Genomic DNA, 17,978 nt, shown 5'->3' on the forward strand with positions numbered 1-17,978 from the left:
CAGCAACACAAAGTGGATTGTTCTAAAGATGGAGTCCCTTCATGTCTGAACTGAATTACTGCCAGATACTCCTTTATGTGACAAATACTTATGAAACACTGCGTGCCAGTTATTGTTCTAAATACTTTGTGAAAACTAACTTATGTAATTATTGTGGTAATTTTTTTAATAACTGGAACTATTCTTTCCGTGCCTATATACACATCCCATTACAAGTGCTTTGATCATCCTCACAATTACAGGTGGTTTCTATCCTCATCTCTTTGAAAGTGGACCACCTTGATTTGCTTTGATCACTTTAATCCAAGAAAAATGATATTTTGTGACATCAAGGTCTGGACTTCCAACAACCTTGCAATTCAACATCTGCTTTTGCCTCTTGTTTCCTGACATTGCTTATGGAAAAATCAAGGAGGTAAGCCTTCTCTCCAGGGGGAGGAGCAGTGCTTGAACTTGAACTTGGGGCTCAGGGCTTTGCACTCTCAATTAACGTTCTTGCTCATGGCTGGTTCTCTACCATTTGAACCATATCTCTAAATTAATTGGTTAATTGGAGACCGAGTCCTATAGATTCTTCTGCCCAGGCTGGCTTTGAACTGTTCTTCCAAGTTTCCACCTCCTGAATACCTAGGGTTACAGGTGTGAGTCTCAGACCCCCAACTGAGGCAGGCTTTCTTAAGAATAAGAAAGCATATGAAGAGGAAGCCAGCCAACAGATAGCATCAACTCTCAGACACAGGAGGGAACCAGTCTGTGGTCACCAGAAATGTACAAGCGAGAATGATTGGTTTCTGTACCCAAAAGGGGGTGGGGAAGTCCAGGAGTGTGGCCTAGTGGTAGAGTGCCTGCCTAGCATACATGAGGTACTGGGTTCAATTCCAAGGTACATACACAGAAAAAGCCGGAAGTAGTGCTGTGGTCCAAGTAGTAGATCAAGAGCCTTGAGAAAGCCCAAGGACAGTGCCAGTAATCATCTAAAGTATCTGGTCCTGGCACAAACTTCTAGCCCACATAATCATATGCTTGTAAATGTTTATTAAAGACTCTAACATTTGAGGTAACATTTTGAAATGTTATAAAACTGATATAATTAGCCATTATTATTTATATGTCAATTTCATATCAATGTTTTATTTCAAACTTCAGAACTATGCTCTAAATTAGACTAATATACTTTTCTTTATTATATCTTTCTTTAGTTTGGTACTACAGCTTAGTACACTCATAAAGACAATGAGATTCTTTCCAATTTCTTCTACACCATAAAACAATTTAAATAGAATTACCCATTTCTTTTTTTTGTGCCAGGCCTGGAATTTAAGGCCTAAGCACTGTCCTTGGGCTTTCTTAAGGCTAGAGCTCTACCACTTGAGCCACAGCACCATTTTTGGCTTTTTCTATGTATGTGGTACTAAGGAATCAAACCCAGGTCTTCATACATGCTAGGCAAGCACTCTACAAGTAGGCCAAACCACTGGCCCAGAATTATCCAGTTCTTAAAGATTCATTAGTACATATCCATAAAATTAGCTAGGCTTTAAGGCCTCATTTACTATAGTTGTCTTACTCACTTTCAATCTATTATCTTTGTCTGCTAATCAATCCATTTTACTACTATTTAGCTATTTGCATTTTAATCTGTTGAAATGTCGCACATATTGATATTTGCACTGACAGAAAATCTGAAGCTATGACCTTTGTCTTGTTTGATAACTGTCATAACAGCCACAAAAATAATTCAAGGTACAGTCATATTTCAAATTACTTTGCTGACAATAAGAGCTTAATCTTGATGTCGGTGGCATGCTATTTTACAATCTACCAGTAGGTGGAACTCTGATATTAAACCCAAAGTAATCTGTTTAATATTACCTCATTTCCCTAATTGCTTCTCATCTCCTATGTTGAAAGGATAAATTCTACCTAAAATCCAACCACTTGAATAAAAAGAAAATAAGTCAAAAAATATATTCATGTATTTCAAGTGAAAATATTTTTGTATGTAGAAGACTTATTTATCTACCATAAAGTAAACACAGCGTAATACTGCAGATTAAAATATAATGCCCATGTCAAGACAAGACAACTAAAAGCATAGTCAGAATATGGTTGTGCAGGAACATAACTAAATCTTGTACATTTCTGAATAGAAATTTAGACCACTAACTACTTAAATTCAGTAGTCTGAAACTTCCCCTGATTTTTAGGAAATTTACCTCCAGTGGGATATTCTAAAAATTCAAGTTAAAATATTTTAAACACATACATATGAATACAGAAAAAGATAGAATACTATTAATACTTTGATATTGACTCTGAATTGTGAGAACAATGGCTTTATATTTTGTGTCTTCTTTTTAAAACATTCAAATTTATATTTCAAATTCCTTCAAGAATCCTGATTTGTTTTCATCATCAAAGGAATAATATTTTTCAGAATATCATTGGCACTATTCTTATTATGTAGTTAGATAATAATAAATGAACATTAAATTAATGAATGATAATGCAATGACCTTTTATTTAAAATCTTCCAGGAGCTGGGTTCCCGTGGATCACAGCTGTAACCCTAGCTACTCAGGAGGCTAAGATCTGAAGAAGATGGTTCAAAGCCAGCCCAAACAGACAAATCCAAGACCATTGCCTCCAAATAACCAACAAAAAGCCAGAAGTGGGGGTATAGAGATGTAGCTAAAGTGATAGCGTGCGGCCATGAGCAAAAAAAAAAACAAGTCAAGTGTGTGAGGCCCTGAGTTCAAGTCCCACTATCAGAACATACAAAAACAAACTTGCCATGGCATCCAGTGACTTTTTTTGTCACTTGGACAAAATACTGGAAAGCAGAACTTCCTATCTGCATGGCAGACAGGAAAGAGAGTGGAATAGTAACATAATGGAAGTAGGACAAGCTATAGCCTCCACAACAGGCCCCAGGTAACCTGTGTCCTCCAAACAGGCCCCATCTCCCATTGTTTCACTGGATTCCAACAGTCTGTTGAAATGTTACATCTGTTAGTGGATTAAACCATTCATGAGGTTAGGATCCTCACATGTCATCACTTTGATAATGCCCTCACACACACACACACACACACACACACACACACACACACACACACACACACTCAGATGTGCTTTGCTAATCTCCCAAGTGTGTCTCAGGTCCATGAAGCTGGTCATTAAGATTAATCAAGATTAATTATGAGATATATTTTTCATCAAAATATATAATTGCAGGCCTCAAGGGAGAAAAGAGACATTGAAAGAAGAGCAGGATGCTAAGGAAAAGGATAATGACCAGAGGTTCAGTATTGGAACGGTAGTAAATCGTCTTTGTCTCTTTTTTTCTTAATATGGTGATTCATCCATTGGAAGGCTGAATGAATTTGTTCATTCCTACTGCCTTCTGGATGGAAGGAGATTTCTGTGGGTGGGAAGAAGGAAGGCTCTAGAATCAGGGGAGTAGCTGACTCTTGAGAGAGAACCAGAAGGTATGCCAGCATGAATCTGTGAGCCGTGATAGCCCTTTAGACAGCAGAATTTGTAGTTGCTCACTTAGCCAGACTGAAAAGACTAAAATGGATGAGGATAGCTTTTATCCCTTTGATGAACATTTTATTAAGACATGTTACTATTTACAAGCCCTTGGTCAGAGTTACCATCAAATTGAATTTTATGTCACCATTTTTTTTTGTTTCTTTGTGCATACACTCTGGTTTCTTGTGAGAAACAAGATGTCTTGGGGCCTGGGCTCTAAGCCCTGGGCTAATGGGAATAAAATGAGATTTTACAGGCCAGTGGGTCAGTTCTAAGAAAAGATGAAAAGTAAAAAAATTCAGAGGACACAAATCAAGGAAGGACAATCAATTCACACAACTTCAGTAGAGAGGTTGCTGGGCAATGAACGGCACCGTAATTAGCATGATGCTTTTAGTTCCATGATTTTATTTACTTCTTTCGGAGGGTAACTTGCATAAAATTCACAAGGGTTTTTTTGTTTTTGTTTTTGGGGGATTTTTTGCCAGTCCTGGACCTTGAACTCAGGACCTGAGCACTGTCCTTGGCCTTGCTCAAGGCCAGAGCTCTACTACTTGAGCCACAGCACCACTTCTGGCTTTTTTTCTGTGTATATGGTACTAAGAATTGAACCTGGGTCTTTGTGCATGCTAGGCAAGGACTCTACCACTAGGTCAAACTCCCAGCCCAGAATTCACAAGGTGTAAGCAGAGATGTTGACAATTTTTGAATATAGCCGCCTAGTGCTGCATTACCACAATCCTGTCATACAACAACTATATCATCTATATCTACATCTATACCATCTCTGAAGAGTGGGTGACACCATTGTTAGTACCTTCCCCTGGAGCTCATGATTCAGACAGTGACAGAACATGTTCCCTACAGAAAGCTGTGACAAACAAAGGGTGCCAGAGAAATGATACAGGATTTGAACTTGAGACTATTCTGATAACCTAGGCTATCAGGTTATCATACACACAGAGTCCAGGGAAGTTGAAGCTCAGAATCAAGAAACAAGATGGGAGGACAAAGTAAAAACAAACAAAACAAAAAACTTGGACAACACAGAAGAAATGGGAATGCGCAAGAAAAAAGGAAGGCCAAGTGTAAGTATGCACTGGTATTTTTTTTTATTTTTCTAAAATAATCCAAATAGAGAGAATGATAAGGGGAGATTATACAGCAAAAGCAACTAGGATTATCAGGGTGCAAAGGAAGATAAATGAAAGGGGGCAGATCTCTCACTTACTCTTAGTGAAGCCCTAAGTTTTTCTATCGCCCATGTGATATTTTAAAAATACCGAACATTTGTATTAGAAACCTAGTAGTTCTCAATCTTTGGGATATGTGTATTTGTGTGTGTGTGGCATGTGTGTGTGTGTGTGTAGATGCACACACCCCTGACACCCTTTCAAATACCAAAATTTTAATCATACTTGAAAGAACTAATCTTCTCCACGGGGTTCATCAGGTTCAGTCGACATACAGCGAGCAGGGGTGGAGTGGAGAAAGGTCTGCTGCCTGGCTTCTCCAGCACTGGCATGTCACAGACTCCAAGGCGAAGGACAGCACAGCCCAGTTCCTTCCTTTGACATCAGCATGCCTCAAACCACTGCAGCCTGTTCCACCTGGTGCTTCCTCCTCCTGACCAGGTGATCACAGCAGATCTGAACTTCGTTACTTCATCCACAATCATTTGTTCCCTGAGAAAGCTTACAGTCCAGGGAGACCTGGGCATGGAAGTGACTCCTCACTTCTGGTCATGCCAATTTTCCCTCTTTTGACATCTCGTTTCTCCCACATGGAATTTCTGGGCAACATGAGAATCACCCATCACCTCTGTCCTCTCCTAGCAGCTTCCTAACTCCACTCATCAGTTTGATTCCTATCTTGGCCCTGTTCTTACATGAGAAAATCAGGTGAGTCATGGGTGCAAAGGTATTTCTGGAGTTATCCATCTTCCTCTAGAGTGCTTAGAGTACCTACAATTCTGCTGAACAGTGGCCTTTAGCCAGGGTAAGTTTGCTCCCAAGAACATTTAACAATGGGTAGAGTCATACTTGGTTGTTTACAACTCAGAGATGAGGAGAAGCTTCTGGTATCTTGAGGATAAAGGCCTGAGATGCCATTAAGTACCTTACAATGCCAAAACAGTCCCCTACAATGAAGAACTACTGAGCTCAAATTAACAGCAATGACAAGGCTGAAAACAATGAGATAAAAGATACTATGCCAGGCAGGCAAAGGGAAATATTTTGAGGCAGTTGGCATATTCTAGTTTATTTCTGTGGGCCTACCGTAGCTCCCACAACAACAGCACAGTCAAGAATCCACCATTGTTGCTTTTTGGTATAAACAGGTCACCTTTGAATTACTGACAGTGTCTCAAGTCCCCCTTTCCTGAATGTCAGAGTCATCCAGACATGGACAATACCACATCCCAGCTGCTTCTACTCCTCTGAGACACAGGCACACAAGCTCCTCGTGATAGCTCATGTTTTAGCAGACAGGACCAACACCTGCCTCTAGTGCCAAGCTATGTCTCGAGGATGCCAGTTTTCTAAGTGTATGGTTCAAATCACATTATGTGTGCCTGTTTCAAGGGAGCATGATGTGTTTCTATTCTAGAAACAGAAAAGGTATACTATTACAATAAATATCCTTAATAGATATGGCCCTAAAACGGAAAGTGATGTATTTTGCAAATATATTCATACTAAAACTGAGAAAGAATGGCAAGTCAGTTCTTGACCCTGAGCTAATGATACACATTTGCACTACAAACCTGTGGCAAAAAATCCTGACAGCACCATTTGCTGTTTACATGAAAATGGACTTCAAAGACAGCACTCTGTTCCAGTTCATTCTATGGAAAGAGATTTCTAGCAGAAGGTGATTATACCTCTGATTACCTGTGCCTATTGTAATGGCAGTTCCAGCTAAAGCTTTTATAGAATTTAATAATTGTCTTTTGTTAATCAGGATAATAGTGCAGAGGGCTGGCGGCACACGTGAAGCAGCCGGCACAATACCCACAAGTAAGTGGCCAGGATAATTGAAACACAGACTAAATCCACTGGACTTTTGTAATGAAATAAACTATGAATAGAAGAATAAAATCTCATCAATGGCTGGATGTGTATTGTTACTTGGAAGCTTTTCGCAGCTACCACCACCATCAGATCAGAGTAGATGCTAACATGCACTACTTTAAATAATTATTGGATGATTTTTTTCTCATTGTTTATCATTCAGACCATTCTGAACACCACCCCACTTGATGTCATAATTAGTTCTCTGATAAACCTTTTGCAAAGTGAATGATTCTGCTTTTGTAGTGGCATAGGTGTGGAAATGAGGTACTAAAAGAAGGGGAAACAAGTCAGTCTCCATATTACATGCCTGGAAATTAAGTTGTCTTTGAGTATTGATTATGAATGTCACAAATCATATTTTTCACATGTCCTTGAAAATTATGAAATTGATAACAGATACAGGCATGGGACATTACCATTAAACAGATTTAGAACCATTATAGATTGGGGATCCCATTAAAACTTCCATTAATAAGAGCACCACAGATGGTAACTGAGAAAAGCATAGATAAGTAAATAAATTTACCTCTTTTTATCATGAGATGCAGATTTATTCTTGACAGAACTATTTTCAAAGACAAGATAAATAAAAAAAATTCATTAAATATGAGTGGTACTGATTGAAACATTAACCCTGAGACAAGGCTAGAGAAGTAATATATTCTGTCAGCTTGTATCACAGAGTGAAGGCTAAATGTCAGAGAAAGTAAAGAATGTTCTTGAGTTCATACAACTAAGAAACAGAAAGTTATTTTCAAATAGTTAAGAGGAATGGGATGAACTTTTAGTAAATTGGTGTTAAAGAACTTGGAACATACAGTAAGAAGCACCACAAAAGGCATTCAAAATGAACTCAAATTTATCATTTATTTGGTCCTCAAGTAAAGTGTTCTTACCACTTCAAGGTCTTCTTTTCTGATCTTGAAACTTCATTCATCCTGCCTGCCCCTATTTTGAACATATTATATTTTTCTCCTATTTAAAAATCTTAATTGCTTCATCTAGCTTACTGATCATAGATTAACTTCTTAGGTTCCATCCAGCCCTGACCCACGCCTGCTTACTTGTCATCAGCCACTCCATCCTTTGAGATCCTTGCTGAATCCAGAAAGCACCAAATATCATTTCAATACCACCTATGCGAACACTTGCCCATCATCTCTCTATCCCTCCATCCCAAGGACAAATTCCAATACAGGCCTCTGGCCTGCTCTCCACTCTCTCTCATCCACAGAAGACATTACTAGTTTTCTATCACATTCTTCCAAATGAAACCAGACTCACCTCCGAAGGGGAAGTCTCAACAAAGACGGACAGACTGCCTTGAAACAGCTGGGTCATTTCACTACAGGCCCAGTGATCACCTCCAATATTTTGTGGTCATCTCCTCTGTCCATTTTCCCTGTGGTTCATATCATTTTGCCTTTTAATATCATGATTGGGAAGATATAGAGAGAAATTCAGGTGTTTATCCACTACACTTGCCCGAGCCACAGTGTCGTGATCAGATTACAGTCTCTTCAAAATGTCTTTCTTCCTCTTTGTACAGTCAGGGCTGTGGTTGTTTTGTATAAACATCTAGTCATAAGCCTTCCCTCTCCAAAGAAGGAAAATAACAAAATAAAATAACTTTCTGACCTATCTTTTGGTCAGAATATGTGTGTGCCCTCCAAAAATTGATGTTAAAATTTAATCTCCAATACAACAATAATGAGAGGTAGGGCCTTTAGAAAAAAAGCGAAAAAGTTGTGAGAGTTCCTCCCTCATGGAGGTCATTTAGTGTCTGATAAAAGGGCTGGAGGGGCAAGTTGTCTCCTTGTGTTCTTTTCTGCTCTATAGAAACATAGCAACAAGTGCACTCGGAAGATGAGAACAGAATCACTGTCACTTTTATCTTCCCTGACTCTATGAGGTGTCATTTTCTCAGAAATAAATTTTAGTTGTTTATAAATCACCCAGCATAGGACACCTTGTTACAGCAGAACAAATGAACTAAGACAATCTCCATCTCTTTTTAAATCCGGTAGATTTCACTCCATTTGAAATTTCGTTTTCAGGGAAAATGCCTTTTCCCCCACTTTGAAAGATCTAGAGTTAAGATCTGAATCTAATATAGAACAAGCTATTGATGTTGTTCCATCTTTTATCTCTGTTCTGCATTAACAAAAATAAAAATTAGAAAACACTACTTTATTCTAGGCTATTTTAATCATAGCTGGAGAGTTATAAAACAGTAAGAAAGATGGAGATAAAGGAAATCCATAGATAAAATTGCCAAATTGTATTCTACTAAAAGTAAATGTGTTTGAATTGTGTGGGGGTATCCAACTGATTTCTTTACACAAGCAGATACATTAATGGTCCTGACAAGATTCTAAATCAAAATAATGACCAAAAACATCAGACAAAGACAGCAGGGTTCCTGAACGAAGCCAGGTAGAACAGACCAGTCATGCAATTTGGAAAGAAAGTACATAGAAGCAAGCCACCCTCAATGCTTCTTCCTCAGATCTTAGGCAGACCAGTACACTCCAGACTGCCCACTCAGCAAACAAACATAAAGAGGCCAGCTAGCCAACTGACTGACTCAGTCAACTGATGCTGGCATTCTACTAGGACTTGTTGCTCAGGGAAGAACTTAAGATTGTCTAATGAATAACAAGTCAGTGGGCTATGATTTATTTTCATGAGACTATGAATGGGTGTTTCTCTCTTGTGAGAATCTCGGGAGGGTGGGGGCTGTTTTTGTTTGTTTGTTTGTTTGTTTGTTTTAAGTTCCTGGCTACTTCATACAGAACATACAACATTGGACAGTTTCATTCACCTTGTCATGTGTGGAGACTTATCTTGAAAATGGCCTCCTCAAAGGCCCATGAGGATGAAACAAATACCCATGAAAGCACCTTACATAGCTTCTATCCCGAATGGTACTATTTTCTCTTCTACTAGAAGAGGGTTTGAATGAATAAAACAATGCAATCTAAAATTAGTATTCCCCTCACATTCAGCTCCATCCCTAGTATGTCCCCATTTGCTATTCCATGCGCTAGTTCCTCACAATACTAATTAGGTCACATTAAATGTTCTGTAATTGACCATGGCGCTTGTTCAGGTTTACATTTTCACCCAGAAAAAGCTGAAAAGTACATTATGAACCAGTCACTTGACAATTCAATTGTCATTGTAACATCTGACATAAACCAATAAAATATTATTATAATTATTATTAGTGAACAACTCTAAAATTCTCATACTTTTTATATGGAAATGAAATGTATATATGACATTATATGATTATATTATCTGAATTATTAATATTCCTCTTGTTCTGGGAAAGTCCTATCAGCTCTGAATAAGAAATTAGATAATATTTTATCTATATTTTATTTAAAATTATTCATGATATTCTTTTCTATTTAATAGAAATGAGATACAAAAACATGAATAAAAAGGCAAGCATAAAAGCACTTGGAACAAATGTGGCACTGAGATATCCTATTTACTGGAAAATGTCAACAACCCAGCAGGAAAAATCAGACAAGAAATTAACAAATAGTTAACAAAAGTATACATAAAGTTTGATTTAAAAGAACTGAAACTTGTCCATTCAGTCAAAAAAAGAGACAGATTTAAAACTAAAAGGTGTAAGTTGGATGCCAGTAGCTCACATATGTCATTCTAGCTACTCAGGAGGCTGAGATCTGAGAATCTCTGTTTCAAACCAGCTTTGACAAGAAAATCTGTGAGACTCTTATCTCCAGTTAACAACAAAATCCCAAGTAGCAGGATGGCTCACATGGTAGACAGAGCACCAGCCTATTTTTCCGTAGCTAAAAAGCTAAGGGACATACGCATATAACTGTAACTCCTCTGTACTTTGCCTTGCCAATAAAATTAAATTTAAAGGATTCAACCACTAAGGAAAGAAGTATGGCAGTTCCTCAAAAACTAAACATAGAGCTCTCCTATGACCCATCAATTTCCCTTGCCATTTACCCAAATGTCCAGAAACAAGTACATACTAAACCTACTAGCACAGCGATGTTCATTGCAGCACTAATTATGGAACCAACCCAGATGCTCCTCAGTAGATGATTGGATCAAGAAGATGTGGTACTTATACACAAGGGAATTCTATGATGCCATCAGAAAGAATGAAATTGCCCCATTTGTAAGAAAATGGAAAGACTTGGGAAAAATCTTAGTAAACCGGACCCAAAGGAGCATAAGTTTCATGGCTTCTCTCATTTGCAATAATTAGTACATTTCTAGGACTCTCCTAGCAGAGGATTACAATAGCGCAAAACTGATATACATAGGGTCATATAGGATGAAACTAAATGAAAGGATCTCCAGGATATGAAAACAAGAGCTTTATCTTGTGTGGTTGTTGTTCTTAATGTACTATGTTAGTTCTCTTCTCTTTTGTTGCCTTTAGGTCAATCTCATATTGTTACTGTATCTGACCTTGTTACCTGGTATATTGTAGATACATTTATTTGTTTATTTGAAATAGGGAAGGGAAGGGGGAAAACAAGATGATTGGGAGGGGGTGGGGGATATAAATGGGAACAAAAAAACATAAGAGGGAGTATCAATGTGTGAGAAGTAATGCACCTACTATGTGGTAAATTTAACTGTAACTCCTCTATGCATTATCCCGGCAATAAAATTATTTTTAAAAATCCAAGGGACAGTGCTCAGGCATTTAAATTCAAGCCCATGACTGGCACAAAAATAATTTGGAAGTTAATATTTCTGAACAACCGAGATAACAATAATTTTATTTACGTGTTTTGATTTTCTGGTGAGACTGGAAGTGTCAAGCATACTTCCCTGAATATAAAGTCACACAACTCTGATAAATTGGCTTATCAATATATATAACTACTTCAAATGCATCCTAAAACAATAATCCAAGCTATGGAAAAGGCTACTTGCATTTACATGAGATTCCCACTATTGTTTAAAATAATACAGAATGAGAAATAACTTAAATATTAAATAATAGACAATATAACAACTGGCTCTTACATTATTACTAACATTTAATTTTGCCAGAAATTAGAAAATCTAATGCAGTTGCTTAATCTTGTAATCCTAGCCACTGGTGAGATGACAATCAGAGGATCACCTTCAAGCCATAATGGACATAAAAGGTTTGGCAAGCTCCATTTGAATGGCAAGACTTTTTTTTCCAACTGCAAGAGAAACACAAAGAGGAAGACTGGAGTCCAGAGTAACAGATTATATATTCTATGCTGAAAAGATCCAACACATACAAAAATAAAGATTGGCAGAATGGCTCCAATAATAAGAGCACCAGGAAGTACCATGACCTGAATCCAAACCTCAGAACTGCTACTCACTAGGCACTATGTTGAAAATGAATTCTACACCTTCTGGGGGAAAGGGTTTAGGAGGAAAAATCTGGGAGAAAAGGAGGGAACATGTGACACTGTTCAAAAAGAATGTAACTGTAACCCCTCTGTACATGACCTTTACATTAAAAATTTAAAGAAAACAAATTAACAGAGAAAGATGAAAGATGATAACCCATAAAGGATTAATGAGAAAAGAAAACCTTTTGGCTATATATTTGCTTTCATTAGCAACAAATTTCTAAGGTATTTACACAGTAAAAATATGACATTAATTAAATTGTGGTTATAAATTAGCATATATAGCATGTTAATTTATTATTTTAATATATATTATTTATTATTTTAGGCTTTACTTTCCAACTTTACTATAATTAATTGGTATTCTTTTTGAAATCCACATCTAATAAATTATCTTGAAGTATAGACAGGAAAAATGGTAGCTAGCCATAGTATGCCAATGATTATTTTAGAGTGTTGAGAGATACCTTCTTGGTATTTTTTAAAATATCAATCAAAGAATCATCAGTGATTATGCTGAAGCATAGACAAGGGTGCCAACAGTCCGACAGTCTCCTGAAAGTAGCCAACGGCCCCTCCAGCCCTGGCCAGCCCCACTTGTGCACGCTTACTGGGAGGGCCCACTTCCTTTCCCAGAGGGGAAAGGCAAATAACTGCATTAGCCCACTCTATTCTTAGAGCAGAAGCAATGTCTTTTGTACATTCCTAAAAGCAAGAAGCAAGAGGATCTAATGTTTCCAAATAAACTAGCCAGTCAAAACTTGAGGTTATTTATTGGAATATCAAAATGTCCAAAAGCCAGCAATGAAAATGCTTCAGTATTTGGTACTCAATCAAAAATTGCCATATATGAATATAAGGGTTAAATTCAATTAATTGAAACTCAGAACTGTAATAGATAGTAAAATGTGCAGACAAGGACACTTACAGTTACTATAATCTAAACAGAACCAGTTTTATGAACTTGATACCTGCACAGTGAGATAAAACACCATGCTTAGATGGTCTCTGCTCCTGATTAAGTGCCACAAAGATACCACCTTGAAATATTTTTTAAGTTTTTGAATGACAGAGCTCATATTGCCAATTTGAACTACCTGTAAATTGTGTCGCTGAGCCTTTTTTGGCATGTCCAAACTACTTAGAGGCATGGAAGCTAATTTCCAACTCACAAATTAAACTTTTTTTTTTTGCCAGTCCTGGGCTTGAGCTCAGGGCCTGAGCACTGTCCTTGGACTTTCTCAAGGTTAGAGCTCTACCACTTGAGCCTCAGCACCACTTCTGGCTTTTTTGTATGTATGTGGTACCAAGGAATCGAACCTGGGTCTTCGTGCATGCTAGGCAAGCACTTTAACCCACTAGGCCAAACTCCTGGCCCCAAATTAAACTTTTTTAAATTGAAACTTAATGTGTGAGATTAAAAATAAGACAGGTATAAATAACATTAGAGTCAATCATGTAAAATAATAAAGAAGTTAATAATATGACAATGAAAAAAATCAGAAAAATAGCTGTAGGATGATTGCATAAAATTAAAAGGAGAAAACTTTAAAAGTGTAATGAAAACAATATTCACACAGACCCAAGGACAACAAACTCCAAGTTCAAAAACATAAGAAAAACTGCAAAAAAAAGTCATAATTGAATTTCTCAAAGCAAGCAATAAAGAGCAAATCATAAAATCAAATGAAGACACATTCAATACAGTGAAGCACGGATAAGAATAATAGTAGATTTCTCTACTAGAGACATCATTTTCTTCTAGAAACAACATCAGCAAAATGATAATAGCACAACTTGGGATTTAAAGGACTGTAGTTCAAAGCCTGCCCAGGCAGAAACTCTATGATACTCCATCTCCGATTTTTAAAGAACTGAAAGAAGATAAGCTGTTAACTTAGAATTCAATATTCTCTGAAAATACTTTTCAAAAATTAAAGTAAAATAAAGGATTTTTCAGACATTATTGTACTGAAAGAACTCGAAACCAATACACCTGAATTACAAGTAATATTAAGGGAATTTCTTTGATAAGAAGGAAAATGATACCATATGGGAACATGGATTTAAACAAAGTAATGAAGCATAGCAGGAATAGAAATATAGAGGTAAATATATAGTATTTTATTCCAGTTATTCTAATGTTCGTTAAAAGTTAATTGCTAAACCAAAACACAGAATGGAAGAAAGACTGACTCTTCAATAAATGGTGCTAGCAGAATTGTTCATACACTTGCAGAAAACTGAAGTTAGATCCTGCACCAGAATCAATTCCAAATGGATCAAAGACCTCAACATAAGACCAAATAACCTGAAAATATTCAGGAAGATATAGGAGAAACACTAGGGCTCCTTGGTACATGTCAAAACTTCCTAAGACCCAGAAACACAATGGGTTATATCAAACTGAAGAGTTTAGCATGGCAAAGGATAAAGGTAGCACTATGAATAGGTAGCCCACAGACCGGGAGAAGATCTTTGCTAGCTATAAATCAAACAAGGACCTCATATCTAAAATATATTCAAAAATAGCTCAAAAGATTAAAACCCCCAAATTCTCAAAAAACCATCAACCCAGTCCGAGAACATAGCCTAGTGGTAGATTGTTTGCCTAGCATTCAGGAAGCCCTGTGTTCAATTCCTCAGTACCACATACACAAGCTGGAAGTAGTGCTGTGGCTCAAGTGGTAGAACACTAGACTTGAGAAAGCTCAAGGAGAGTGCCCAGTCCGTAAGTTCAAACCTCAATTCTGGCAAAGAAAGAAAGAAAAACAGAAAGAGAGAAAGAGAGAGAGACAGAAAAAAGGAAGGAAGGAAAGAAAGAGAGAAAGAGAGAGAAAGGAAGAGAAAGAAGGAAGGAAGGAAGGAAGGAAGGAAGGAAGGAAGGAAGGAAGGAAGGAAGGAAGGAAGGAAGGGAAAGAAAGAAAGAGAGAGAGAGAGAGAGAGAGAGAGAGAAAGGAAGGAAGGAAGGAAGGAAGGAAGGAAGGAAGGAAGGAAGGAAGAAAGAAAGAAAGAAAGAAAGAAAGAAAGAAAGAAAGAAAGAAAGAGAAACAACAGCCACATTAATAAGTGGGCTAACTGTTCACCAATGGACTCATGAAGAAATATTCAAATCCCTAGCCATATAAGAAATGCAAATCAAAACGACTTTGAGATTTCACCTCACCTCAGTTAGAATAGCCATTATCTAGAAATCTAATAATAACAGATGCTGGCAGCAATGTGGCCAAAGGGAAATGCTACTACACTGTTGGTGAGAATGTAAACTTGTTCAACTACTCTGGAAAGCAGTATGGTGGTTCCTCAAAAAACTAAACATAGGCCTCCCCTTGAGCCAGCAATTCCACTTCTGGGCATTTACCCAAATGGTCATAAACGAGCCTTCATTAAAGCCACCAGCACAACCAAGTTCATTGTAGCTTTTTTTTTTTTTTTACCAGAGCTAAGATATAGAATCAGCCCAGATGCTGTTTAATGAATGAATGGACCAAGAAGATGTGTTATATATACACAATGGAATTCTATGCTTCCATCAGAAAGAATGACATTGCTTATTCATAAGGAAATGGGAAGAGTTGGAAAAATATATATTAAGTGAATAAGCCAGATCCAAAGAAACAAAGGCTACATGGTTTCCCTCACTTGTAATCATTAGAATATGTCTAGGATATTTTTAGGAGAAGATCATAATTGCTCAATAGTGCATATGATCATATAAAATATATGCATATGACCATATAAAATGATGCTTATTGAAATGAACTCCAAGAAATGGAAACAAGAGGGAATATTGTTTCCAGTTATGTCTTTTTGTATCTTTTCCTTTATTCCCCAATGTTGTGGTTATTTATTTTTTTGCCAGTCCTGGAGTTTGAACTCCAGGCCTCAGCACTATCCTGGGGCTTTTCTCAAGGCTAGAGCTCTACCACTTGAGCCACAGCACCACTTTTGGCTTTTTCTATGTATGTGGTAGCAAGGAATCAAACGTGGGCCTCTGTGCATGCTAGGTAAACACTCTATCACTAGGCTAAATTCCCAGCCCCAATTTTTTTATTTCTTTTTTTAAGCTACTATAAGACTTCATTACATCTGATACTTTCTTGACACAGAAACCTTCTACAAACACATGTGCTTCAAAGAGTAGTTAAGGTTACTCAAATCTTCCCTTTTACCCAGAGGCAAAAGTACTCTAGCCAAAATTGTGCCCTCTTAAAATTAGCTCATGTCTCAAAAACAATATTTTATAAGCCCCATTGACTTTGATAAAAATGAAGGATGAACAATTTGTACCTAAGAAAAAGCAGGCAAATAACCATGTCTTTTACCCCCTTGTTGGGTTTTTACAAATGTTAAGTGGAAAAACAAATCCCTCCTAGTTATTTTGTAACACTTTGTTAAAGAGGTTTCTTCTTACTTCTATGACATCACCATCATCATAATCCATAATAGTTAAAATAAAATCTTGAGCTACTATGGGAAAATAAAAAGTTCTGTTCAAGCACAAATGTCACTCTCCTTAGGTAAACAGTGAGTAATTTTAATTCTTTTCAACTTATTAAATTAACTTCAGCTGTTATATAAACATGATTGATGGAAACCCATGAAACTAAATTGTTTAAAAAGAATGTGAGCCCTAAAACCTAATCTCAGTCATAAGCCCAGGTAATGATGATAAATAATATAAAAAATGCTCCAGACTAATGAGAATATTAATAATGGTAGTCAAGCTGTTTTATAAGTGAGTTGTATGGCTAGGAGTATAGCTCAGTGAAAAAAGCACATGCTCATATATAGAAAAGTTGAAAGTGGTGCTGTGGCTCAAGTGACAGAGCACTAGCCTTGAGGAAAAAGTCCAAGGACAGTGCTCAGGCCCTGAGTTCAAGCCCCAGGACTGGCAAAAATTTAAAAAACAATGTTATTGGTTTCCCAGGTGACAGAACAAACAGGAGCAACTCTGTTCTAATTATAACATGGTTTTTTTAAATTATTTTTATTTTTAAGATTAGTTATCCAGAAACACAATCCTTGCTGACAGTTAAAAGGGGTTCCTTAATTTTCAATGTAAGGTTGCAAAATACATGTTCACAAAGTATAGCTGAATTCTTCTGTCCTCTTTTTCAAAAATATCGACCAAGTGGCTACTTTATAAACCATGAGGAAAGACAATTTTCCAAAAAGCCAACCAAACCAGAAAACAAGGTATCAAGCTAAAATGATCACCCAAAATACAGTGGATGCAAAAAACAGTAAGAAGCCAAATTCCCATGAGTTATTAGAGAAGACCTTTAAAAAAAAACATTCAGAAAGGACTAGAACTATAGTGCTGTGTACAGATTCAAACCCAGGTACTGAAAGAACATATAGCATTTTCAGCTTGGTTCAGAATTTCTAGGCTTTCTCCTATTTCAGCAAAAACATGCAGCTGGAATTAAAACTGTCCTTAACAAGGCAATGAGAGAAAGGGAGAAAGTGTGGAATAAGAAAAAGACAAATTTTAAGTCTAAGCTCTATATTGGCTCAGAAGAATTTTAACCCTTTCCCACTTTACTCAGGAAAGTGGGAAAGGGTTAAAATTCTTCTGAGCCAATATCATTAAGTAGTAGAATTGGCTCACAAACCATGGATTATGTACACCACTCATGAATAATCAAGTGAGATAGTGTCGTGGTATTAAAAACATTTTTAAAACCATTACAAATATCTATTCCGAAAAAGTTGAAATGACACCGGCCATCCAATCAGTTACAGAGTAGATGGCTCCTTCCAAACAGAGCATTGCAGAAACTAAGGCTGGAAGAAATGTGAGTGGCATGAAAGAGATGGAGCTCTTGGTACAATGTTCTCAAGGCTTTCATCCACCTCAGCTGTGAATAATGAGCACCAAACAGAATGTCTCAGAGAGATACCTTTCTGACACTGCTCTAAGTTTGACCCTTCTCCCTACCTAAGGCTTGGAAAAGAA

The sequence above is a fragment of the Megascapheus bottae genome, chromosome 8 (assembly GCF_031878675.1).
Source record: "Megascapheus bottae isolate mThoBot1 chromosome 8, mThoBot2.hap1, whole genome shotgun sequence".
NCBI classification, from domain to species: Eukaryota; Metazoa; Chordata; class Mammalia; order Rodentia; family Geomyidae; genus Megascapheus; species Megascapheus bottae.